Source organism: Lepus europaeus, chromosome 4 (genome assembly GCF_033115175.1).
Source record: "Lepus europaeus isolate LE1 chromosome 4, mLepTim1.pri, whole genome shotgun sequence".
In the NCBI taxonomy this organism is placed as follows: Eukaryota; Metazoa; Chordata; class Mammalia; order Lagomorpha; family Leporidae; genus Lepus; species Lepus europaeus.
Window position 1 is genome coordinate 124,217,956 of NC_084830.1, and position 26,967 is coordinate 124,244,922.

At 40.6% G+C, this 26,967-nt stretch overlaps 1 protein-coding gene and 1 pseudogene across 4 annotated transcripts in view; one reads left to right on the forward strand and one right to left on the reverse strand.

The window, feature by feature from the left end:
• Positions 1-26,967, reverse strand: part of SGCD (sarcoglycan delta) — a 443,968-nt gene that overhangs the window by 380,403 nt on the left and 36,598 nt on the right. The window lies entirely within an intron of this gene.
• LOC133758889 (U2 spliceosomal RNA) lies at positions 17,484-17,663 on the forward strand (annotated as a pseudogene).

A 26,967-nucleotide genomic window follows, 5' to 3' on the forward strand; every position in this document is an offset into this window, starting at 1 on the left:
TCAGTGCTCATAGCCTTCTGTCTCTGAGCCACTCATCTCTAAGGCGTCTGTGAGTGGCAACAGGGAGAATATTAAGCATTTTTCCAACTTTGAATTCAAAATCTTGATTTTTCATGCATTTACTGGAGTAAGTATTTTTACGGCACACACTGGGACATGCTCTCACAACGTGACTCTAGTCATGAGCTAGACTCTATACAGGGTAATCGCCCTGCTGGCCCTCTGTTTCCAAGCTTCTTTATAAAATTCCACGTGAAGGGACGTCAAGCAATATTATTAATGCTTTAACAACTGCTATTTAAAAAGAACTGTGAAAGGCATTACCAGGACAAAAAAAATATGACTATGAACATTGCATTAGATAATAGAAATACAGCAATTTTAAGCATCCAGGCATTTGATTATTGTACTATATTTACATTAGCCACAATTATTTTTCTTAGCAAACATACACTGAAATATTTAACAGCAAAGGGGCAAGATGTTGCCAAGCTACTCTGCAATGATAGTTTTAAGTATGTAGAGACAATCTTCAACTCAGGCTGCATAAAATCATGACCATGGTAGTAAAGTTCTATATATTCAGCAAAAGGTCATACTGCGTATTTTCAACTGCAGTCTTTTCTGAGGTAGTGATGTGCAGGATCTCCAAGGGGACACGTGACACTCTTCACTGTGCTGTGTTGCTAAGCTAGGATGTCTGGTAGGTGAGGTGCATTCAAAGCATTTCAGACTCAAAGTTTCCAAATTACCACGGGTTGACAGGATGTAAAATCTCTCCTAACTGAGGAGCTTTATACTGAGGGAGGAGGGAGTGGAGAGAACCAGATGGAGAGGACAAGGAGGGGGAGACTGAGAAAGACAAAGAGAAGGGGAGGAGAAGGGGAGCATGATATGCCACTCAAGTGAAATGTCAACAGTTGGTGAATGGTGGTAGATCATCTTCACGTGTTTCTCTTACAAAGCTCTCAAGTTGTCCTGAAGTTTGGTACTGCAGGCACTAACAAATAACAAAAAAAATAGAGGGAAATTGTGATGTCCCTTAGTAGATGGGTTCAACATTCATTTGGGCTGTTTCAGTTCAAACATGTCATGTATGGTTCTCTACAATGTTCTTCTCACAGCTAAGTGACATCAGTAAGAGAAATTGTGGGCTTGGACTTGGGTGGCTCTCACTGCCGCTGTGCACACAGTCCTGTACTGCCATTGGTGGGTGCGAGCACAGGGATGCTTTGGCTGCTTATTCATACAGGAAGCCTCTGGATGAATTTTTTTTTTTTAATTAGACAGGCAGAGTTAGACAGTGAGAGAGAGAGACAGAGAGAAAGGTCTTGCTTCCGTTGGGTACTTCCTTCTGAGGGTACTGGAATGCAGTTTCACATTCTCACTCCTTTCTTCTGTTTCTCCCTTCTCTCCACACTATGCTATCCTTTTATCAGAGAACCTGCCCATCCAAACAAAACTATTGATTTCATGGCTCCTTTTCGAGCTACTATTCTCTTTCCTACTTTCTTTTAAGCAAAATATTTGAAAGGTGTATGTGAAGTCATTGTTCCTACTGCCTCACTAGCGCAGAACAGTCCAGTCTGGCCATACCCAGCCCTCCACAATGACCACTGTGTCAAGTAAAGAGTTACACAGGAGTGAATGGGAGAAGGGCCCCAGAGTCCACCTGGGTGGTCTACTGGGTGGAACCAAGGACTCGGCTCCCCTCTCCCCAGGGCCACCCAGAACCACCCACTTTGCCATTTAATTTGTGGTTAAAGTACTCTCTGATAAAATTGGAATTCAGCCAAATTGGAAAAGTCCAGTTTTTAGCCAAAAGCTCAGAGAGCCCAAAGGTATGCAACTCCCTGATGTCAACCAAAAATGCTTACCAGGAGACTCAAGGCCACACCACCAGCTAATGCCCTTCATATATTAGGGATAAAAGCCCCAAACCAGGAAGAAAGGGGTCATGTTTTCTATTGACTACCCCATTCTTTTCCTGGAACATACTTTAATAAACTGGTCTACTTTCCAACTTAAGTCTGACTGAATTATCTTTCATTACTCTATTGGTAAAAAAGAACTGAGGCAAGCCAGCCACTGCCAGTAACAATCAGACAAGGTGATCAGGAATATAGTACAGACATATAAAACCCAAACAGAAACAACCACCAAAACAGGATGCTTCTTGTCCTGCATTTACAAGAGCCCTCTTTCTGATGCTCATTGTATTGCTCAAATTTCTTATTTTTTATTTATTGGAAAGGTGGAGTTATAAGAGAGAAAGAGCTCTCATTTGCTGGTTCACTCTGCAAATGGCCACAATGGCTGGTATTGGGCCAGGCTGAAGCTAGGAGTTTCTTCCAGGTCTCCTATATGGGTGCAAGGACCCAAGCACTTGGGTTTTCTTCCACTGCTTTTCCCAGAACATTAGCAGGGAGGTGGACTGGAAGTGGAGCAGCTGGGTCTTGAACTGGCACCCATATGGGGTGCCGGCATAACAGGTGGCGGCTTTATCCACTACTTCATGTACTGTTTAAATGGCTTTTAAGATATCTGAAGCCAGGTGGTAGTATTCTAATTGACACTGCTATCCACTCGTTTTCTTCCAGCCCTGAAATTATGTCACCCTTAAACTTTATTATTAAAGTCACAGTTGTGAGATGTGGGGGAATTTGAAGAAGTTTTGTTCACTCTAGCATTCTCTAAAATTAGGCCTAATTTCTTCTGGATAATAAATGCTTTCTCAAAGATGGAAAGAATCCTGGTGAATTTCCAGAGTAAAATGTATAATAGACTCTTGTTAAATTAATTCTTAAATGGAGTAATTTTTCTGAATATAGGATAGCCTTGGGCGGTCTTAATGTATTACTTACTTTTAAATGATTGAAGGTAGCACTTACCAAATCAATAGAGGAGATACCAGTGAGAGAACATTAGAACTAAAATTAGCATTGACTGAGGAGAGACATAAAAATAATATGAGATCATGTTTTTCTTTAAAAGTCCAGTGAAATTATTGGAGGTTATAGAAAAAGAAATGAGAAGTTGAAAATGTAATTGGATTGGCAAGTGTCCTCTCTTACAGATACCTTTTAGACAAAATTACACTCCTTCGCCTATAAATTATCTGACAGACATGAATACTAACACCACACAAATGCAATCTCTAATGCCTGGACAACTAAATGGAGAGAGACTGTTAACTGAATTTAAACACCAAATACTTCTCATGATCGAGAATTGCTGCTCCATCCCTCCGGAATGACACAAAAGAAGATATACGTCCCTGCACTTCTCTTCGTTTTATAAAATGCCATCTTCATTAGGGCGTCTCAGGCTGAAAGCCCAAGGGCAAAGGGGTACCTGCACGTAACTGAGATAGGTCTGGAAGGAACAGGACAAGGAAACCGGGGACCTTCATGTAAAGCTATTTAAGGTGAAAAGAGACATTTATTTACTTACTTATTTTTTCATCATGCATATTTTCCATTAACTTTTTTTAGAGTTTTTTTTTAATAAACATAAATTTCATAGGTACAGCTTTGAGAATATAGTGGTTCTTCCTCCCTTACCTGCCTCCCACCCTCACCCCTGTCCCACTTCCTACTCCCTCTCTCATCCCATATTTAAGATTCATTTTTAATTATATTTATATACAGAAGACCAACTCTATACTAAGATTTCAACAGTTTGCACCAACACAGACACATAAAGTATAAAGTACTGTTTGAAGACCAGTTTTACCATTAATTCTCATAATACAACTCATTAAGGACAGAGGTCCTACATGGATAACAAGAGCACAATGACTCTTGTTGTTGATTTAACAATTGACACTTATTTATGACGTCAGTAACTACCCCAGGCTCTTGTCATGAGTTCCCAAGGCTACGGAAGCCTTTTGAGTCCAAAAACTTCGCCAGTATTTAGACAGGGCCATAAGCAAAGTGGAAGTTCTCTCCTTCCTTCAGAGAAAGGTACCTCATTCTTTGATGGCCCCTTCTTGCCACTGGGATCTCACTCACAGAGATCTTTCATGTAGGTCATTTTTTGCCACAGTGTCTTACAGAAAGAGGCACATTTAGAAAGAACAATATAAATTTGAAAATGTACTGAATAGTACACTGAGGGGATTCAGTATCCCGAGAGACTGCTAAATGCAGCTTTAAAAGCATCAAAGAGTTTAACTTGTAAGAGGCAAAGCTATGCCCCACAGATCTGAGTAACTATCTAAAATATTCTCATGTTTCTCTAAATGATCGACACTGGAAAACTTGTTATTTCTGCCTTCAAGGAATCATACTTTGGTTGATGAGGCAAGAAGGATACACAAAGTAATCTAAAAGCAATATAAAAATACATCCTATGCTACGTTCACAGCAGCCCACAGGAATGATGATGTGCAATCTGTAAGCAACTCAAGACTACTACTTGTGGAAGTCAATCCAAATGAGCCTTGATTGAAGACTCATTACCAGATTCAAGGGAATGAGAGATTTCCTATCGAGAACAATGGTCGAGGTGCCATCGTTGATGATGACAATGACTGTTTCCTCTTATTGTGTCACCTATTTGCGATGAGGTACACCACAGTTAACGACACGTCAAAAAAATTAGCACAGAAGGTGACACAAATTTAAGCTCTATATGCCACAGCTCTTGCACAATCTTCAGCAATATTTGCTCTGTATTTTGACATATTCTTTGAATACACACACATACAGACACACACACACACACACACATATATATATATATACACACATTTTTAAATTTATTTGACAGGTAGAGAGATAAAAAGAGAGAGAATGAAGAAACCCATTTACTGGGGCATTGCTAAAATGCCTACGACAGCTAGTGCTAAAGCAACCTAAGACACAAGGGCAATGGAGTACCTGAGTGCAACTGAGAAAAGCTTGGGGGGCAAAGAAAAAAGAAACATAAAACCCTCATATAAAGATCTTTTAGCTTGAAAATGATACGTGATCTCTCTGGATCACAATCCAGATCTCCAAGGCAGGAATCCAATCACTCGAGCCATCACCACTGCCTCCCAGGTTCTAGAGATGGGAGCCAGAGCTGGAAATCGAATTTGGGTACTTCATTGTGGAACATAAATGTCTCCATCTGCTAGGCTAAAAGCCCACTCCACCATGTTCTTTGATTTTGCTTTTTTCCATTATAATTCCATGTCATCAACTAGCTTTAGTTCATAGAAAGCTTATTATAGAAAACAAATTCCCACTGTCAACACACATACACATGCCCAATACTGCAGTCAGCATCTTCACACCTCTGCTTTTCATCATTGCTTCATTTCCCTGTTACAAACATAAGAGAAATAGGTTTAATTCAGTGCATTTTTAGAGAGACAGAATAAATACTGAAGGAGTGACACGGAACTGGCACTCAGCATACACAGACTTGAAGTGTTAGTTATTCCATGAAAGTGAAAAGTGGATTAGCATAACCACTAGCTTTTTTTTTTTTATCTTTTGTTATTTCAAAGTAAAAGTTAAGTTGTAAATATCAGGTCCACTAATATGGGAGTCAGGAGGAATTCATTCATGCCACACTGAGTATAGCACTTTAAGATGAAGGGGGAAACATCCACCAGGGAACATGAAAAATGCAGTGGATAGATGAGAAACTCCCTGATGCAGTTGCTCTGAAGTTAGAGGAACTCTGTCTTTGAAAAATTGGCAACTATGAACTGATGAGCATTTTTAAGAAGAGTGACACACCAAAGGAGCATTTGAGAGATTAATTGGGCAGGCCAGGACCTACCAAAACCAGTGAAGATTGAGATAATGAGGGCCCCAATTACTGTTGCAGGAGTGAAAATCGAAGAGGAAAGAGAAGATAGGAGAAACGTTTCTTTTTAACATTTATTTTTATTTATTTGAAAGACAGAGTTACAGAAAGGGGCAGAGACAGACAGAGATAGAGAGAAGTCTTCCATCTGCTGGTTAACGCCCTAAATGGCAGCAATGGCTAGAATTGAGCCAATATGAAACCAAAAGCCAGAAGCTTATTCCGGTTCTCCCACTTGGGTTCAGGGGTCTAAGCACTTTGGCCATCTTCTGCTTTCCTCGACCATCAGCAGGGAGCTGGATCAGAAGTGGAGCAGCCAGGACTCGAACCAGGGCTTATATGGGATGTGGCACTGCAGATCAGGGCTTTAACCCACTGTGCTACAGTGCAGGCCCCAGACTGAACATTTAAGTGAAGGAAAATTTTCCCAGTGCCATCAGAGACCAAATGTTGATTCATGGACAGTAGTGATGACCCTCGTTTCAGGAGATGGTTTACTAGTGATCAAAAGGATACCTACATATTGATTGTAGGCTCACCTTTGCTCATCTCTCATGGAACAAGCCTAACACCAAGGTGGCATGTGCCTTACAGACACTTGGGTCTCTCTTCTCTCCTGCCCATAGTTCTCCATATGGTCAGCCCTGGCCTCCCAGAGGACACCTTCACCCTAGTAAACGTTCACCCCTTTCTTTTTTTCTCTATGAAGAATTAACACAGTTCCTATAGCAATGCTAATACCATTTGTCAGTATATAGTAACCCTTAATCAAAGACTTTTTATCCTCAAATTTATGTTCTTAGATTGTATCTAGATTTCACATTGGATCTGTTAAAAACTAACTAAAATAAAAAAAAATTTAAATAATTGAAAAAATACTCATAAAAAATAAGCCTCTTCTTGATTACAAAAAAAAATTTGTAGCAAACCAGCCTGTTCTTGCAGGATGCAAACACCAGAGGACTACCTGCTTCAACTGTTCTCAATCCTGCTGAAAATACTGCCAAAGCCTGGAAATACTGTTCTCTATACTTAGCAGAAAGGTGAGAAAATGAATTCAACTCATCTGTAGTTGCAGGTTTCCTAAAATAAGGGAAAAACAGGATCAGGGACCTAGGGTGGGGTCAAAACACAAAACTGAGAGGTAACTGCATGTCATGAAAGGATTTAAACAAAAAAAAAAAATCATTATTTTCTTCCCCCCTGCAATACATAAATCATCTACTTGCTGGTTTGCAACTGGGAAAAAAATACCTAAATCCTCCACTGGCCTCCCACAGAATGTTAGGAATTAGAGGCCAATTATTTTTAAATGCATATGATTCTGCTGACTACATTAGCATTTCACTCACTGTCAATCTACTGCTTGTTCACAAAATCTCCTGCCCCTCTCCTTTTCTCATTCCTACTAAAATCAGGAAATCTGTTTAACAGTATCATAAAAATAAATAATAAATCAAAGTGCATGCATCCACCACACTCCATCTCCGAATCTCTGTGTTTCAGTCATAGTTTTCACAATGACAATCCCACACAGGTGACAAAAGGGTTCTCGTGTCAACATTTACTGGAAACTTATTTCCAGGCACCGTAACATCATAATAAATGAATAAAATCCATAAATCATTCATCAGGTACCAGCATGCAGAGAATAGCAATATGTCCTTCATCAAATAGCACAAAAACTTTGAAAATGATCTTCCACAGGTCCATTACGGCTCCTCTCTAAGCTTCCGTTGGCTCATCTGCGACCTTGAGTGCTCATGATCATTGCTTATGCCTCCTGAGAGGCTGCACTGGGACACGGGATGTGACACCATTCATTGTGTTGACATACAGGGAATCTCCATTTTCTTCCACAGTATCGTACTGGAGCACTGGCCTTCGACCCTCAGGCCTCACCTCTCCCAAAATACTGTTCCTCTATTTTTGTGGGCCAACCCAACCAGTGATCTCCTGCCAACAAACTCTATCTTCTAAACCTGGAGTCTAATAAATACTTTGTCTCCAAGGTCACTGAGCACAATCTGCCATCTTAATCTTGGGTGTTGATTTCTGGGGAATGACCTTTAACGAAGGCGCCCTCTGAAAACACCTGACTCAAGCCATGAAATGCTGAATCATTAACAATTTAGAGCAGAAAAGAATTTAACCAAGTTAGACAACCTGTAATAGCTCTTGTGACTGGGGCCATTAGAACAATTCTGGTAGAGCTCAGGCCAAACTAATGACTGTGACAAAAAGGCAACAGAAAACCAGTAGAATGATTCAACTTTTCTATTTCCATTTTAAAACCCACTTGGAATTTCTCTGGTGTGCCTTCATAAATTGACTTTTTTTTTTTAAACACATCAATCTAGTATGATTAGTCAAATAGTTTTCAACCTCCAATGTCTATTTAAAAAAAAAAAAAAAAGCCTGTGTATACTGCCTAGACTTTGCATAGCTTTAGAACCAATTTCAGAAATAAAATCTAATCCCCCAACTTCCTTTTTATTTTTATCAAACGCATTTAAAGAATAAACATATAAGCAAAGTAAGCAGCACAGACTAGAATTAAGCATAAGGAATGGCGAAGACTGTGGTCAAATACAGCACACATGCACTTCCTCTAACACCTTTGAAATTAACAGCCACAGTAAAGTGCCAGTTGTCTACAGGTCTAAGAAAACACTCCTGCTGGGCATTTTAGCTGACCACCAGTCAATAAATCCCAATAGAATCCAAACTCTCATTCCACAACTAAGAAAATTTAACCCAGAAAGCTCTGAGTGCATTTCGGGCTTTATTAGATGAAGAGCTGCCGGCGGGACATGGTACTTCCCAATCCAAAGCCTCTGATTTCTTCTTCACTTTACAGATTATATTCTTAGGTGACAGAAGGAAATATAGCACGACAAACAGAATGAAATAGCAACTCTGCGGGCAACTCGTTCTCAGTTCTAGGATGAGTAGTAAAATCACAAATTTATGGCTCTTGCCCTGGACAAACTGATTATTGGTTATCTTTCCTGTTAAAACTAATCCTTTTCTCTTATGTATAAAATCCTCCACAAAAAATTACAGATCTGAGAGTTAGGCAAAATCTCAAAGAATCATCCAGTCCACTCTCCCTGTCTTCAGGCACATAGAGTGTTACCACTGTTTAAAAAAAAAGAAAAAGAAAAAGGTACAGAGTCGTTGAAATAAGGAATTTTTGTATTAACAAGGAAACCGGTCTTTTTTTCTTTCAATGATAGAGACTTTCCCTGGAAAACATATTTCATGTAAGAAAATAACAGGTCAGGTTGTGTGCTAAAGCATCTAGCATCTGGGACAGACTATCCATGGTAAAGGCAGTGAAGAGAAATCCAGCCTTTGAAGGGTCACTGAAAGTGGAAATGAATCTCCACACCCCCTGGCAAGCTTCTCTCTTTAAAAAATAAATAAAACCAAAACCAAAAAGCAGAAACATGGCAAAGCACAAAGCGTCAACAATGGGTACCCCAAAAGAGCTCAAATTCCACAGCATTTCTAAAGGTCAAACTGAGCTCAGACAAAGCAAACACTGTAGCCCTGGCGCAGGGCTCTTGCTGTGTCACCAAGCTGTGGACTAGCACAGGAAGCTTCTGCTCCCAGGGCTGCTGGGGAGCCCAGCTCAGCAGGGACATCCACATGGTGTGGGGAACACGCAGGCTGGCTGCAAATCTCTTCCTCCACAACAGCCTATGACCAAACGTTATTCAGCATGTTCAAATGTGCCTTGAAACTACAGGACCGTGGCCATGTTAGAATTAGAAAATAATTAGGTGGAGCTATTTACATCATTTAAATTAACCTGACTGTCCTAGGAGCCTGTTTGATTGTTCACTGAGTGCTTTCTCTCTGCTCCTTCTGAATTATAATGCCCACCTACTACCCCACCCGAACACACCCTTTAGGACCTTTTTCTTAAAATTCTTTAGTATAGGCCGGCACCTAGGCTAATCCTCAGCCTTGCGGCGCCGGCACACTGGGTTCTAGTCCCGGATGGGGCACCGATCCTGTCCCGGTTGCCCCTCTTCCAGGCCAGCTCTCTGCTGTGGCCAGGGAGTGCAGTGGAGGATGGCCCAAGTGCTTGGGCCCTGCACCCCATGGGAGACCAGGATAAACACCTGGCTCCTGCCATCAGATCAGCGCGGTGTGCCAACCGCAGCGCGCCTACCAGGGCGGCCATTGGAGGGTGAACCAATGGCAAAGGAAGACCTTTCTCTCTGTCTCTCTCTCACTGTCCACTCTGCCTGTCAAAAATAAAATAAAATAAAATAAAATAAAATAAAATAAAATAAAATAAAAATTCTTTAGTATATATTTCACCTGTCATTGAAGTGAGGACAAATGATAGTTTTCCAATTGTTCCTACGCAATACTTATAATTGTATATAACCTTACATTTCCATGCCCCTTGCTGCATCTTCTCTCCATTGCTTTCTGGGGATGTAACATGGCATTTTAGGTATCAGATTCTAGGTTATTTACATGTTGTATCTTTTTCAACTGTTTACACTGCCATTTTGTCATGTGCAGACAATATGCAGACACATCTTCTGTATGATGATGATTCCAAGGCTTATGCTCCAGGCGTGTTACAGTACAACTCTCCCGTATTTGGGGTCCTAATTTATATTCAGTTATTAGATAAGCAAAGTAAACTGAGAGGGCAGGCTGTATGTTCTCAGAGGCTTAAAATATGTGAAATAATATCCTAGTTTGCTTCATGGACAAGAAATGACTTGTCTAACTAATCCATTCCTCTAATTTGTTTTTTCCTTCAAAAATGCCCAGATATTCCATTGTTTCCTGCTGTGTTCTAAGGGAGAATCCTTTGGTCAGCATGGCTTTTGTAAAGATTTCCATGTTTTTACCCTGGAAACATATGCCTTTGTTAGGACACATATGGGTGTAGCTGTCTTTTCCAGCATTGCATTCGTATGTCAGCTCAGAAGAATGTATTTCATTTTATCTTTGCTATGTGAGCTTCGGTCCTAGTGCCTTCCACAGGAGTTTATATTGTAAGTCATCCTCCAGTCTCCAGAGAACAATTTTTTTCCTAATTCATCACAGTTCTTACTTATTCACTAGAGGAAAGCCCTTCATTTCCTTCATGACTAAGCTGATTTACTTTTCCTTAACATAAACTCTCTTCTGATTCCACACTGAGGATGGATTCTACTGTTGCCTCTTTTGTTCCCTTATAAAGTTTCCTAGATGACTCACCTTGATTTTATATATTTTTTGTGTTTTTCTGTTACACCTATACTTTGGATCTCTACTCTTTTCGCAGGGAAAAATCACAATAACTTTTTTCTTGTTCCTCCACCAGCTGATCTTATTTGTCTACTTCATTCTTATGATTTGTCAAGCAGATGATTTTCATCAGTGTGCTCTTTCTGTAAACCTTAACGTGCTCCTTATTTAATTTGGGCATGGTCCCATGGTCTCCACATGGCCTCTGTGCACACAGCCAGGAGAGGAGACCCATCCAGAAGTGATGCTGTTTTGGGGAGCAGCCTCTATCCACGCGGCACCAACTGAATGCCCTTCTCACATCTGCAACACGTCCATCAGGTTGTCAGGGCAGTTTGTACCTTTAGTGCTATAAACATATGAAGTTCATAAAGAACAGCAGTTTCTGGAGTGCCTGGCCACTCACATCTTCTTGTACCTTCTCCTGCTTACCCAGCTTTTTATGTAGCACCTACATCTCTGCCAGAAACAAGCTTGGCTCCACTTCTACATCACATTATAGCTCTCACTACTTTATGAGTATGAGTTTACCTATATATAAGTTGGTGGAAAATGGAATTAAAAGTTTATTTGGTGAAGAAATTTCTTGAAATTTCATGAAAATTTTTATATTTTATTCATGGCTGGGATTGGGGAGTAGGCAGGCTACACTGTCGCTTTCCAGTCCAGGTTGCTCTGCTTTCAGTCAGCTTCCTGCTAATTAGCTGCCCACTAAGGCAGCGTGGAAGGCAGTGGATGGTGGCCCAAGCACTTGGGTTTCTGCCACCCTTGTGGGAGATCAGGCTGGAGTTACTGATTACTGGCCCAACTCTGGCTGTTCTGGCCAACTGGGGAGTGAACTAAAGGTTGGAGGATTTCTCTCTACTGCTCTGCCTTTCAAAGAAATAAACAAATCTCAATTTTTTTTAATATGTGTATCATGAAAAATCTGTGCATGGATCTTTAATCTGTTTTGCACCAAAATAAATTCCTACTTTTTTTTGCTAATTTACCTTTTTAAAAAAAAACATTTATTTGAAAATATAAATTTCAAAAGTACAACTTCTGGATTATAGCGGTTTTTCACCCCATAACCACCCTCCTACCCGCATACCATCCCATCTTCTACTCCCTCTCCGATCCCATTCTTCATTAAGATTCATTTTTAATTATATTTATATACAGAAGATCAACTTAGTACATACTAAGTAAAGATTTCAACAGTTTTCACCCACACAGACACACAAAGTATGAAGTACTGTTTGAATAATAGTTTTACCGTTAATTCACATAGTACAACACATTAAGGACAGAGATCGTACATGGGGAATAAGTGCACAGTGACTCCCGCTGTTGATTTAACAATTGACACTCTTATTTATGAAGTCAGTAATCACCCAAGGCTTTTGTCATGAGCTACCAAGGCTATGGAAGCCTCTTATAAGCTCATACTTTTAATTCCATTTTCCACAAACTTATTCAAGTGCCCTATACATATATGTATATACACATACATGCATACACATCTGTGTACATGTCTATCTCTGTGTATGTATCTACATATATTTGCATGTATGTGTGAATATATCTATGTGTGTGCATTTCCTAAGAGAAACAACTGATAGGCAAGCTAACTCAAAACAACAACCATGAATAAAGAAAATAGAGGAAATGCCAGTTTTTTCAGTTAACATTGATAATAATTTTTCATCTAAGGCACAAATACAGATCAAAAAATAAAGCTCTTTATAAAGAACTAGGAAGAAGAGGAACTCTCCATTTCTGATGGCATGACATCAGATGACATGATATTTAATTGTATTTTTTATTATTTTTAAAAAATTTACTTTTGTTTAAAAGGCAAGAAGACTAAGACACAGAGATCTTCCTTCTGCTGGTTCACTCCCCCAAACCACTTCAACAACCAGGGCAAGCTAAGCCAAGGGCAGGAGTCCAGATTCAGTCTGGGTCTTCCCAACACAGGTGGCAGGGATCCAGCTACTTGCTCCCTCCCAGGCAGTACACCAGCAGGAAACTGGATCGGAAACAGAGTGGCCAGGACTCAGACAAGGCATGCTGACATGGCATGCCGGTGTTCCCAGCAGCAACTTAACAGCTGTGCCAAATGTCCACCCCAACTGTGTCATTTAACACAGTTTCATAAACTTTGAAAGTTCATGGCAACCCCTCCCAGACTTTGGCAAGAGAATGATTGCAATTTCTAGTTCTTGATGATGGGATAGTTCCTCATTCTCTGTTTTATGCTACGTATTTTAGTAGAAGGTTAAGAGAGGCTAAGGAAGAGGCCACATTTAAACCAGAAACATCTTTTTTCACATGTCCCAGATGCAGATGTTTGCAATGTTAGTGATGAAACCTATGTGAGGCAGCACTTGGTTCTGTATGCCTTGCAACTTTCCATCTTATCGGCGCGCACAACGAGGCCCAAAGGGAAGGAGTGGGCCCAAGGTCCCACAGCTTGTGATGAAGCCCTCACCATAACTCAAGTGTCCTGACTTTCATCATGATGAGGTTCTACACTGCTCTGGAGAGAAAATGGTAATGACAGCTATTTAGAAAAAGCAACCAAGTCACTGTGTACTTTTGCTTTACCAATCTTTAGGGAACAGGAGGAGTGACTCTCATTATTCTTCAAGCACTGTCCTGTCACTAACAATAGCCAGCCCCTATTTCTTATCCTCTGAACAGAGCCAAAGCCCTGAGCAAAGGGAGGGAGGCTGACTTCAAACACATGGGAGAAAATGACCTTCCTACAGTTCTGTGTACAGACTGCAAAGGTACTGAACCTTTACAGAGCCTTTGAAAGTCACGCTTACATTGGATTTATCATTTTGCAACTGCTTATGGGCAAATACATCCTAGAGATGGACCAAAGGTTTTTCAATTCACACAACTGCCAGACACTTTTCCTTCCAACTATAAGCCATGTACTGCCCCCAAAGTCAATTCTGCAAAGTACCATATTCTTTCTAAATATTCCATGGATGTCATTATGCATTTTAAAAAAATGTAGCCCTGAAGCTAATAATAAGATAGGCACCAAAAACATGTTCCTTTTGAATTGGCTCTATAATACTGGTTGTTAATGAACCTCGGAAAAAATATAGCAAGGAAGAGCACTTTTCAGATTCAAAATTCACATATGCTGACCATCTTGAGGCAACAGTCACTTTAAAGCCAAGAAGTCACCCAGCCTTCTGTTAGGAACCCAGTGTTATTCAGTACATTCAACTGTGTGATAGGGAGCTGCAGTTCTCTTCCCAGCATTCCCTCCTCTTTCATCTGGGGTGACTGTCATTCTTCTGCCTGCACATCCCTGGACAGTCCCTAGGCCTTGGCAAGCAGACGTGGGACTTGGGAGTCAGGCTAAAGAGGTAACAGTAACCCAGGCACCGTCGTTCCACACACGTGCTTATGACTCCACCTGTGCCAGTGAGATGGATGGCGAGTTTTTCTAGGTGCTCCTGGGCAAGAAGTTTCTAAGGCCTCTGAAAGAGCTCCTGGAGTCACACCCTTCACCCTTTCCTTCTACATCACAAACAAGGCAGAGAATCAAAGTGAGAACTCACCAGCTCCAGCCTACATGCAAGACTTACTCTCAACATTATGAGAAAACTAATAAGAAAGTTTTTGCCAATTAATTGTCAAGGCATGTTTAGAGAATATTTCCCTAGGATTAAAGGGATCTTCGTAAAGACATTTGCAAAGAGAATAGCCCATGTAGCAGAATAATCTGGCTCAGCATGTGGTAAATTCATCATTCTTCTCAAGAACAGAAATCCTAGAAATATCAGGAGACTTGAAAAATAACAGCTATTCTCTGACATTTAGCTGATCAATGTAATTTAAACTGTCATTCAAATAGACTAAAAAAGCCTAGGTAACTTTATGAGAAGGAGAGAATTTAAAAGAACCTACTAAAATCTTACTTCTCATTTTTTGCTTCCTTAAAAAACAAAAGCAATGCTATTCAAGTATAGTATTTTCACTGCATTTTTCAAACATGAAACATGGGTTGCTGAGGTAATCACTGTCTCGCATGATCAAAGTCATAAATCAAAGGAAAAAGTAATTCTTTTGGAATTATGTAAGTTGATTTAGCATTGCCAGGCAAAGCTAGAAATATAGACCAACTGAAATGTGATGTTTAGAGGTCAGCAACAAAAGAGTTTATTCTTCATGGAAAAGCTATTTATGCAATTAACTGAAATTAATTATGTTGTATAAATTTCATAAACACATCACAAATCTGAATTTTTGACTAATTAAGCCTTAATTTAGTCGAAAAAACTAAATCACATAGGCTTTCATCAGAAAGCCTTGCTCACCCATTAGAGCAAAAGAGGTAAAAATCACAGTTTTAAGAACCATCTGGAGAAATAAACAATTTAGGAAAAACTGCAAAGACTGAAATTATAGTCAATTATCCAAGATGTAAAGCCATAGTTTGAGGTTATGCTGTCCTTCATTTTCTCAAGAGTGCCCCCTAATTAAATGCAAAATAATGGGTAAAGGCAATTAATAGATTGCTGTAACTCTTTGATTAGACAATACAGCTCATTTACAATACTTTAAGGTTTCTGAGGATACTGAGAAAAAACAAATGGGGTGCTTTCATAAATCGCTCTCTATTTCATTTCTGTTGGAAAAGTTCTGCACAATGGCGCCATCTCAGAGGCTTAGCCAGGAAGTTAACACGTCATGTGCCATGATCATTATCTCTGGAGTATCTGAGCACGCAATCTGCACCCAGAGATAGGCACGTTGCCTTTGAACAGACCCATGGCAGTTGGACAGAAGTTTCAGAGAAACTCGGGCTGTGGCGGTCCACAAGGAAATGAGCCAACAAACTGGGAAGTCTGTGCTAATGGGATTTGCTCCAGCAAAATGAAGTCTTCTGATTGTGAGGCCTCTTAGCCTCTCTAGGTTCAACAAGCAATCCACCCAAGATGTCAAAAAGGGATAAATAAGGCCTATCACAGGAGCTAGAGGGCAGCAGTTTTGAACCTGATATAAGAATCCATTGAAAATGAAATGTTTTCATATGAATTCCCATGAGCAGACGAGGACAGGCTATCAACTGCACATGTGTTGTTCCTTCACTGCCTCTCACTTAGGGTTCCTGATCCTGCAGGGGAGACTGAATGGCAATTATCTCTTCTTGCCACTACCCAGATGGTATCTATACAGAGACTGGCTCCATGCCTCTTCCCCATTAGGAGCTTTGAACTCAACTTCTATTCTATATGCAATCTTCCCAGCTCTTCCTAATGCTGTCTCAACCTCTTCCCTCCAAGTTTCTATTAGATCTTAGCTCTCCAGAGACACACATACCTACCTTTGTCAAAATAAGCCATGCCCAGTTTGGCATCATCCCATCTATCTCCTTCAGAGGGACACATCACAGCCAATAATTATTTTGATTATTCAGCAATGTTTCTTGTTTGGCCATCTAATTCATGAGAATGGTTATAATTCACTGTTACCCAGAGTTCTATTAGTAGATTAAGTTGAATCAGCAATAATATGTACATATAAAATATGAATGATTGTAATTCTTACAGCAAAGATCATTTTCAGCAACACTCAAGTAACTTGCATTTAAGACCTAACTACTCATTACTTTAAAAGTGAACTTATGACTCTGTCCTGAATTTTAGCAAGTAAATTTTAGCACGTAAATTCTATTCTTCTTTACAAAAGAAAATTATCCAAGTATTTTGTGCTGATGGTAATAATAGATAACACTAGTTGTCTAGAATGCTTTAGTTACTTCAGGTGTTTCTAATCTTCACCACAACTCTGCCATGCAGATATTATTATTGCATTACTACAAGTAAGGAAAGTGAGACTCCAAGAAGCCAAGCGACATTGCCTGTACCACCCAGCTTATCGGTAGCAAAGCTGAGGTCTTTCCTCTCTAAAGCCTGCTGCATCACATCCCGGGTAGGATCATACTGTTTCACCTCTCAGGATCCTTCCCAAGCACCTTCTGGCAGTGCAACTTCCAAGCACAACAGAAATTAGCCACGAGTCTGAGCAGTGTGGACTGACAAGATTCACTTCAGTGTAATTAGCTCTGCCAGTTGTGAGGCCTCTTAACCTCTGTAAGTTCGATAACCAGTTCACCGAATAAAATAAATAAAAAATAAAATAAATAAAAGATAAAATAAGGAATGTATCCTCCCACAATTCTGGAAGTCAGAATTCTGAAGTCAAGATGTTACCAGAGTGATACATCCTCTGGAGGCCCAAGAAAAAGAATCCATGCTTTGTTCCTAACAGCCCTCAGTGGTTGTTGGCATTCCTGAGCTTGGGGCTGCATCATGTGAGCCTCTCGCTGCACAATCTTATGGCTTCCTACTCTTCTATCTGTGTCACACCATCCCTGTCTCACTGTTATACAGACACTAATCGCTTCTCGGCCTTTTGGCTAAGATCAAGTGTAGTATACAGACACTAGTCACTGAATTTACAGCCCACTCCAATAATACAGCATTAATCTACTCATCTTAAATCCCTAATACAGAGGAAACTTGTTTTCCCAATGAGGTCCCAGTCTCAGATTCCAAGGATTAGGCTTTGGACACACAGATTGAATGTCTGCTATTTAAAATGCCTGGGCCCAGAAGTGTTTCAGAGTTTGGGTCTTTCTGGATTTCTGAGTATTTGTACATTATATAAAAGATGTCTTGGCAGTAAGCCAAGTGTAAACATAAAATTCATTACTTTTTATATACACCTCATACAGATCGCTTGATTTTAATTTTATGCAATACTTTTACTATACATGCACTCTATGACTCATCACATAAAGTCTGGTGTGGGATTCTCTACCAGCAGTGTCACATTGGTACTCAGAAGGTTTTGGATTTTGGGCTATTTATGAATTCAAATTAGGGATATTCAACCTGAATCCTTTTTGAGACACCTATTCAAGCTACTACAGCTTCTCATCACACATATAAGTATTAATTTCAAAATTTTTTTCACCTAAATAAATTATCTTTTAATTCTATTGTCCACAAACCTTTTGAATTACCTGTACTCTCAGAACGTTCCAATTTTCTCACAAGCAAGCAAATTCTACATGCACTTCTCTCTAATCTAGGTAGGACTTTTTGTTTGCTTATCTTCAACATGGTAGAGCCAAAATGATGCTAACTGGCTTGAGTCTAGGTCAAAAGAATGTCATACACTTCCATCTTATTTAAGTAGCACACGTACCACGTATCCCAGCTACCACACAGATCATTCCCAAGTTAGCCCACCCACCTGCAATAGCATATGTAGGTTGTCTGGGCAGCTGAAGTCCAGGCTGACTTCCAGCAGTAACTTCCCACCCAAATAAGTAAATACACCTTGAGATGATCCTACCCCCAGCTGTTGGGTCACCCGGAGTGCTGGTGTTTCCAAGCATAGGTGTTAGACATCAGAGAACAAAGACAAGCCATGTCCACTGAGCTCTGCCCAAGCTGCAGGTCCATGAGCAAAATGAATCACTGCAGCTGTATGTATCCATTAAGTATTAGGATGGTGTTTGTTTAGCAGTGCTCAGTTAAGCCAAATAGTCATTAAACAATGGAATGAATTAAGAGAATTAAAAGAAGTAGTGAGAGTTTGATGGAGTGGTTAAGATGCCACTTGGGATATTCATATGCCATACTATAGTGCCTGGGTTTCAGTGCCAACCCCACTCCCAATTCCAGCTTCCTGGAAATCTGCGCCCTTGGATACAGCAAATGATGGCTCAAGAATTTAGATTCCTGCTAGTGGTGTGTGAGGTTTGGAATGAGTTCCAGGCTTTGACTTCAGTATGGCTGAACAACTATCACAAGCATTTGAAAAGTGAGCCAGTGTGTGGGAAAGCTCTCTTTATCTACCTTTCTGTCTCTCTCCCTCTGCCTAATAGTAAAATAATAATGTACTTGATATACATTTCCTGACATTTGCCTAGTTAGATACGCAGTGGCCAAACACACACCCTCACTCAAGTGAACATACACACACATTACTAGAGGAAAAGAAATGCTTCCATCTCTCTCCACCTGAGTCAAGGCATACAGGAGGATCCAGCAATCAGACACAGAAGCTAAGTGATCTTGGACAACATCATATGTGTGTCCTCTGGTCTAAACTGCCTGCTTTACAGACTAGAAGAATGAGGCTCAGAAGTAGTTCCTGACCCTCTCTCCTCAATGTACCACTTCAGGTCACACTGGCCATCTTGTTTCTCACAGGCAAATGAAGTATCTACCACAACCTCATTACCTTCTCAATTGAGAAGACTGTAAGAAAGAGAAGAAGGAATGAGTATGTGGAAAAGGCACAAAGCTGCTATAAACACAGTTGTTGTTGGCTATCTGTTAATAATGAGATTATCAGAAACTTAAAATTTCTTTTTTCAGGTTAAATAGCTCTAAATTTGTTTACTTTTTAAAGATTTATTTAGTTACTTGAAAGAGTTACAGAGAGGAAGGAATGGACAGATATCCTCTATCCACTGGTTTACTCTCCAGATGGCTGCATCAGCTGGGGCTAGGCCAGGCTGAAGCCAGGAGCTCCATCCTTGTCTCTCATGTGGGTACGGGGGCCCCGTAACATTGGCCATCTTCTGCTGCCTTCCCAGGTACGTTAGCAGGGAGCTTGATATGGAATCGAGCAGCCAGGATTCAAACCAGTGCTCACATGGGATGCCAGTGCCATAGGCCACGGCTCTGCCCACAACGTCATAACGCTGGCTCTGGTTTATTTTCTACTTTACTTGATACACCAGCTTCAGGTCTTGAAAAGCATCCAGGTCACAGAAAGGAAAGGTCAAAATTGTTATAAGAGAAGGAATGACAGCATTTTTTCTTCAACTACCTTAGCATGCCCTCCAAAACCTAGCTAAAAGGCAGGAGATTAGATATTAGATGAGTTCTGTAATAAAGACTTTTCTTTGATCATTAAAGTATCCTTCATATGTTTTATCATGACAGCTACTAGATGTACGTGGCGGCTAAACATGTGTGATGTGGCTAGTGTGACTGAGAAAGTGAAGTGTTCATATTATTCACTTTTTATTTATTTATTTATTTTTGACAGGAAGAGTTAGACAGTAAGAGAGACAGAGAGAAAGGTCTTCCTTCTGTTGGTTCACCCCCCAAATGGCCGCCACCGCTGGTGCGCTGTGCCGATCCAAAGCCAGGAGCCAGGTGCTTTTTCCTGGTCTCCCATGCAGGTGCAGGGCCCAAGCACTTGGGCCATCCTCCACTGCCCTCCCGGGCCATAGCAGAGAGCTGGACTGGAAGAGGAGCAACCGGGACAGAACCTGACGCCCCAACTGGGACTAGAACCTGGGGTACCGGAGCCGCAGGTGGAGGATTAGCCTAGTGCGCCACAGGGCTGGCCATATTATTCACTTTCAATTCCTTACTCAACAGCATCATTCCAGATAGAGTATTTATAGAGCTACCCTGCACTTTAACCTCCTGAGTCAGGTGAACCAAATCACAGGCAACCTCACATTTACTGATTCTTTTAACATTTTGAATACTCGAACATTCCTCAGTTTTCTGTGGAAGCATTGACCCTGGAGGTCTCTATGGTAACATGTCTCTCGGGATTTTCAACTTCTCTGTTCTGGCTGTTTAATGCCTCAGTAGGTGAGAACAGATCCCTGAAATATGGCCACAATTTCTGATTTCTCAGGGTGATTCAGAGTTCACAGCAACATGATCAAAAAAACCAAAGAAGTCCATGTGAGCGGCTCTCTGTGATAAAGACTAAAATATTTCTACCATTTTTTTTTTCAAATCTAGCACCTTAAAATTAACTTTGGCTATATGAAAACTCAAACAAGTGGCAAAGATCATGAATCATTCCAATAACAGGATAAAGTTGCACAGTGATTTGTTTATAACTGGAATTCAAGATCCCCAGTTTGACCTCTAAAGAATCTCTTTAATGTGCTTCTTGTTTGACTTTATAAGCATTACCTCCCACTCAGATCTTTGGCCACCATCTCCAGCTGCAGGGCTCGAGACCTTGACACTAGAACACTTGTCTGAGGCTCTCTGACCAAGTTTAACCTGCCCATTTCCAGGCTGTAACCAGAATGCTTTCTCTACTTTGAACACCACTCAAAAAGCCTTATCCATCCTTTGAGACAAGGCTTAAGAGTCTTCTAGTGTCTTCTAACTTTAGTGTGTATCTCTTTTCACACATCCTTAAAATACATACCATTTCTGGAAAATATTAAAATAATACATAGTGCTGGAAAAACTGGACATATATATGTAGAAAAACACAATTAGATACCTACCTCTCACCATATATAAAAATGAACTCAAAATGGATCAAAGTCCTAAATACAAGACCTGACATCATGAAAACTCTATAAGAAACAAAGTTGAAACATCTTATAACATTGGTATGTGTGATGATTTTTACATGTAAGATCCCAAAAGCACAGGTAACAAAAGCCAAACTAGATAAATGAAATTACATCAAGACCTGGAGTGTGTCTGTACTGCAAAGGAAACCATCAACAAAGAGATATCATAAGAAGATATTTATAAGTCATTTATCCAGTAGAGCATTAATATCCAGAAATTATCAGGAACTGAAATAACAAAATAAAACAACCAATGCAATTAAGAAATGGACAATGCATCTGAAAAAACAGTTCTGAAAAAAAATACAAATAGCCAATAAATACATGAAAAAATTCTTGGTATCATTAGTCACCAAGGAAATACAAATCAAAGCCATACTGAGGTAACTCCTCACCCCCATCAGAACGACTGTTATTCAAGACAGGCAGCAGCAATGCTGGCGAGGATGTGGTAAAAGGGGAACTCTGACACTTTCAGTGGGAATGTAACGTAGCACAGCCTGCAAAGAGAACTGTATGGTGATTCCTTCAAAACCTAGAAATAGAATTCCTGATCCCGTAATCCCATTACCAAGCATATAGCCAAAAGACATGGAATTATTTTATCAAAGAGGCATCTGCCCCACCAGGTACACGAAAACACTGCCTGCAATATCCAAGGTATGGAATCAAACAAGGTGTCCATCACCGAATGGAAACATAATGTGGTATATAATCACAGTAGACTAATATTCAGCCAGAAAATCAATGAAATCCTATTTTTCATACCACATGCAGAGGACAGTGAAAGAACCGTATACAGTAAGGCAAATACTACATGTTCTCACATATATGTGCAAGCTAAAAAAATAAAAAAAAGAAACTCAATTGTAACACAGAATGGTGATTTCTAGACTCTGGAGAGGGGATGCTTAGAGGGAATGTGGACACCAGGTACCCAACCAGGGTGATAATGAAAGAATTCATTCCATGGTGTTACACAGCGTACTCACGTGACTATAGTCCATCATTTCCTAGCCTGTGTTTTATGAACAAAGAGAAGGGCCTCTGAGCCTCTAATCATAAAGTAATGTCAAAGAGGAAATGCCGATTAGCCTGATTTCATCAGATTCTACTGTATGTATGTATTGAAGTGTCACACGATAGCCCCTAAAACACATACAATTATTGTAAGTTAGTATGTAAAATTAGAGGGCTGGCGCTGTGACACAGTGGGTTCATCTGCCACCTGTAATGGCAGCATCCTATATGGGTGCCAGTTGAGTCCCAGCTGCAGCACTTCTGATCCAGCTTCCTGCTAATGGGCCCTGGAAAGCAGAAGACGGCCCAAGTGCTTGGGCCCCTGCACCATGGAGAAGACCAGGAAGAACTTTCTGGCTCTTGGCAGCCATGTGGGGAGTCAATCAGCAGATGGAAGCTCACTCTCTCTCTCCCCCTCTCTAACTTTTTTTCCTCTCAAATATTTTAAAAACATAAAATGAAAGATGTCAAGATAAAAATAAATAAGCTTATACATGTGGTATTTTTTTCCTGGTAAATTACGAGCTATTAAGGTGAAGGATTGTTTTAAGGTATTCTATAGTTTTTAGACAAAGCATAGTATACTGCAAAAGTAGTGTGCTTAGGAAATACTTCGTAAATTCAAGCAAACACGCCCAGTAATTTGTGTAAGCTTGCAACTGTCTTGTTTCATCTCATTTTTGTAGCAATTACAATATTAAAATTGTCCTTGATGACTGACATTCTTGCAAAGGTACAAAGTATTTCAAACAGCTCCAAAACAACGTAGAAGAAAGAGAGGCATACCTAGGGCTGACCATGGAACAAAAGGAATTTTTTGCATTTTTTTCTGCATTACAATTTTCATGCTGCTATAAAAATAACATGTTGGTAATTTTTCAGGTTAATTAGCATTTGAGCTAGTGGATTAAAAATGGCCATGATAATCAAAGGACTGAGATGGAGGCATGACATTCCCCATATTGGAAGGCTCTCTCGAAGACCCGAGTGAAGCTGGCATCTGCCCTGAAGTGGGTGCTGCTCACATACACAAAATAGAATCCAAGAGTGTCAGGTGGAAAGTTTTACTGATACTAAGGACATATTTTCTCTCATTTGCTGAGCTAATCTGTATAGTAAGTAGAATGAAGTCTCCTACTTCTAATCTATTTCACACTCCTCATTACTCTTCTCATCTCGTGTAATTAAAGAGTAGCAGGTAGCTGATGCACACAGAAGGGAGTATCTGTATTAAAAATACCTTTTCATAATCAAATTCAAGTACTCATCTCATTTATGATCTGTCTACCTTAATAACTCAACTAATATTTCATTTTAAAAGCCAAATAAAGCTCGATTAACCCATCTTTATATATTTAATTTAGAGTGACTTCCTATTCATAATTTTCCTCCACTCATTCATCGAAAAACATATTCTAAACATCCACTATATGCTAATGAAAGTGTTTAAAGATTGGGGTAAAAGATGCAGAGTTTCAGCCAGTGCCACGGCTCACTTGGCTAATCCTCTGCCTGTGGCACCGGCACCCCGGCACCCCAGGTTCTAGTCCCGATTGGGGCCCTGGATTCTGTCCCTGTTGCTCCTCTTCCAGTCCAGCTCTCTGTGGCCCGGGAAGTCAGTGCAGGATGGCCCAAGTGCTTGGGCCCTGCACCCGCATGGGAGACCAGGAGGAAGCACCTGGCTCCTGGCTTCGGATCAGCACGGTGCGCTGGCCACAGTGCGCTGGCTGCAGCGGCCATTGGGGGATGAACCAATGGAAAAGAAAGACCTTTCTCTCTCTCTCTCTAACTCTGCATGTCAAAAAAAAAAAAAGAAAGTAAGTTTCAGTTTCATCTTCTGGAGCTTGCAGCCTGGCAGGGGAGACAGGACAAGAAGAAGTGACTGTAGTGTCAAATGCTCTCCCACTCCTGGACACAAGGCACAGCAAAGCACAAGGAGGGTAGTCACTGCCCCTGTCTGGGAAAGCTTTAGAGAGAACAGACAAGAAAGTATCTTTAAAAGGTCAATGGGGATAGAAGATGAGTTGTAGATACAATTTTGAAGATAATTCTGTCCTTTTAAGGGAAAGGAGTTGAGACCAGCTGCTTAAGTAACAGGACCGTGTGAGTGAGGTAACATTGCTTTCCCCGGCAAATGCTGGACAAGGCATCTTCGATGGACCATGGGCATGGAAACCAACAACCTGTTGGGCTGATGTAGTTCCTCCTCTGAAATTTCGCCTGCACAACAACAAAGGACTAGGACAACTGGGCATGAGATTGAAGGGCAAAGGGATGCAGGCTGCAGTTCTAAGGACCTGCAAAACTTGAGTGACACAGGGAGTTCATCAGTAACAGGAAGTGCAGAGGGAACCTGGACTTCAAAGTAGGTCCTCAGAGGTAAGACTTACGCTATCCTGATCAGAAAGCCAGAGGGAGCGCATCCCCCTGAGAAATCTGGGCTCTAGACAGAGCTCTAGGTCCCACTGCTTAGAAGCTCACACCTGGTTCCACTGGCATCCTGAATTCCGTGAGGTCCCACTCCCCTTCCTCCTGCTCCATGGGTACCCTCAATTCCTTCTCCTTGAGTTAGTTTGACTGGGTCATAGTGCTTTGAGCGTTCCCAAAACAGACCATGTGTCAGTGTCCTCAGTTACGGGACACATCAGCCATTCTCTCTGCTTTTATTGGTTCACAATGTGTCCAATTTCCAAGTATTAGAACGCATTCCTCTGACCCTCAGTGGATCTTTATCTTACTTTGAGGTAAATAAATCATGTTTTAGACACTGCACTGAACAAACTCAATTTGTCATCATGAAAAATAGCACTTGGAAAATGGGCAACACAGTGTACTGATTAAGAGCATGGGCTCCAGAGCCAGACTCCCTGAAACCCAACCCCAGCTTCATCAGTCACCAACTGCGTGACCTTGGGCAAGTTACTGCACTTCTTAGAGTCTCTGCTTCCTTATTTGTAAAATGGAGATGATAATGGAACCTACGCTGTATGGGGTTTTTTATGAGAAATATGTGGGAAAATTTTAACATTAGTTCTGTTTATTATTAAATGAACATTAACTTCTCACATGATCACAAGTAACAATTGTTTGGATTTTGCAATTTTAATAAATGTAAAGAGAAATAGAAATCAGGAAATCCATCTAATAGTTACAGATAGCCACAGTTTATTGAGGGCCTGCCATAAGCCCATTTAGCAACCAGTTATTTGATGTCCATTTTCTCTTGTACACAGTTTGCAAAAAAAATAATTTACAAGAAATAAACACATATAATGGGTCTTCAAAAAGTTATGCATCGATTTCAAAAGTTTTTCCACAAAAATAAATTTATCTGTTAATTTCAGTTTCCTTGAACTTTTTCAATACTCCTCATACTGAACATGACTATATTCCAGGCATAGACTAAGACTATAAGAAAAGAAAGCCCAGTGCTGAGGCCCAGTAGGTTAATCCTCTGCCTGTGGTATTGGCATCCCATATGGTCACTGGTTCTAGTACCAGTGGTTCTACTTCGGGTCCAGCTCTCTGCTATGGCCTGGGAAAGCAGTAGAAGATGGCCCAAGGGCTTGGGCCCCTGCACCCATGTGGGAGACCAGAAGAATCTTCTGGCTCCTGGCTTTGGATCAGTGCAGCTCCAGCCGCTGCGGCAATTTGGGGAGTGAACCAGCAGAAGGAAGAGCTTTCTATCTTTCCCTCCCTCTGTAACTCTACCTCTCAAATAAATAAAATCTTTGGGAAAAAAAAAAAGATACACTAAAGACAATAATGGAAGGCAAGCTCTTCTCCCGAGAACCTCTCAGGGCAGCTGGCATGCTGAAGCTCGGTCAGGGAGCCCGATTATCCACTTTGGCTCCCTCACCTATAAAGTAAGGATGCTTGATGAGGTGACTGCTAAGGTTTCTATTTCATCTAGTTTTACATGAACTGGGGGCAAGAGATTGTGCCATCTTTTCATGACCCGTAAGCCATTTTAGTTTTGCTACTTAATAACAACTTGTGCTAAAGGATGGTACAGATGACCTATAGCTCCATGTTTTGGAAGGGCTTTGAGGCCAGGTTACATGGATTGGGATATTGGATGTGTGGGGAGAAGCAATAGCCCTCTAGAGAGTAAGATTTCACACAACCAAGGGAAATTCCAAAGAAAAATAAAAAGTCATGTCCAAATAGAAGTCTTACAGCACGCCTAGTCCACTTAGTCACTTCTATACTGATTCCCAAAGGAGAAATGGAATGTGGTTTATGCCTGTTGAGGGTGAGGTATCCACGTTCCTGATACGGCATCATAGTGCATCACCTCATCCAAGTTACCAGGTGCCAGAACCAGACAGCTTAGGTCTGTATCTCTACTCCATCATTTTGTAACTATGTCATATTAATTCAAGTTACTGATTCCCCCAACTCCTTGTAAAGTTGGTACTGCAATAGTAGCTCCCTAGATAAGTGTCAGTTCAGTAATTTTTTCAAATTTCAACAGCATAATGACTGGTACAAAAGAG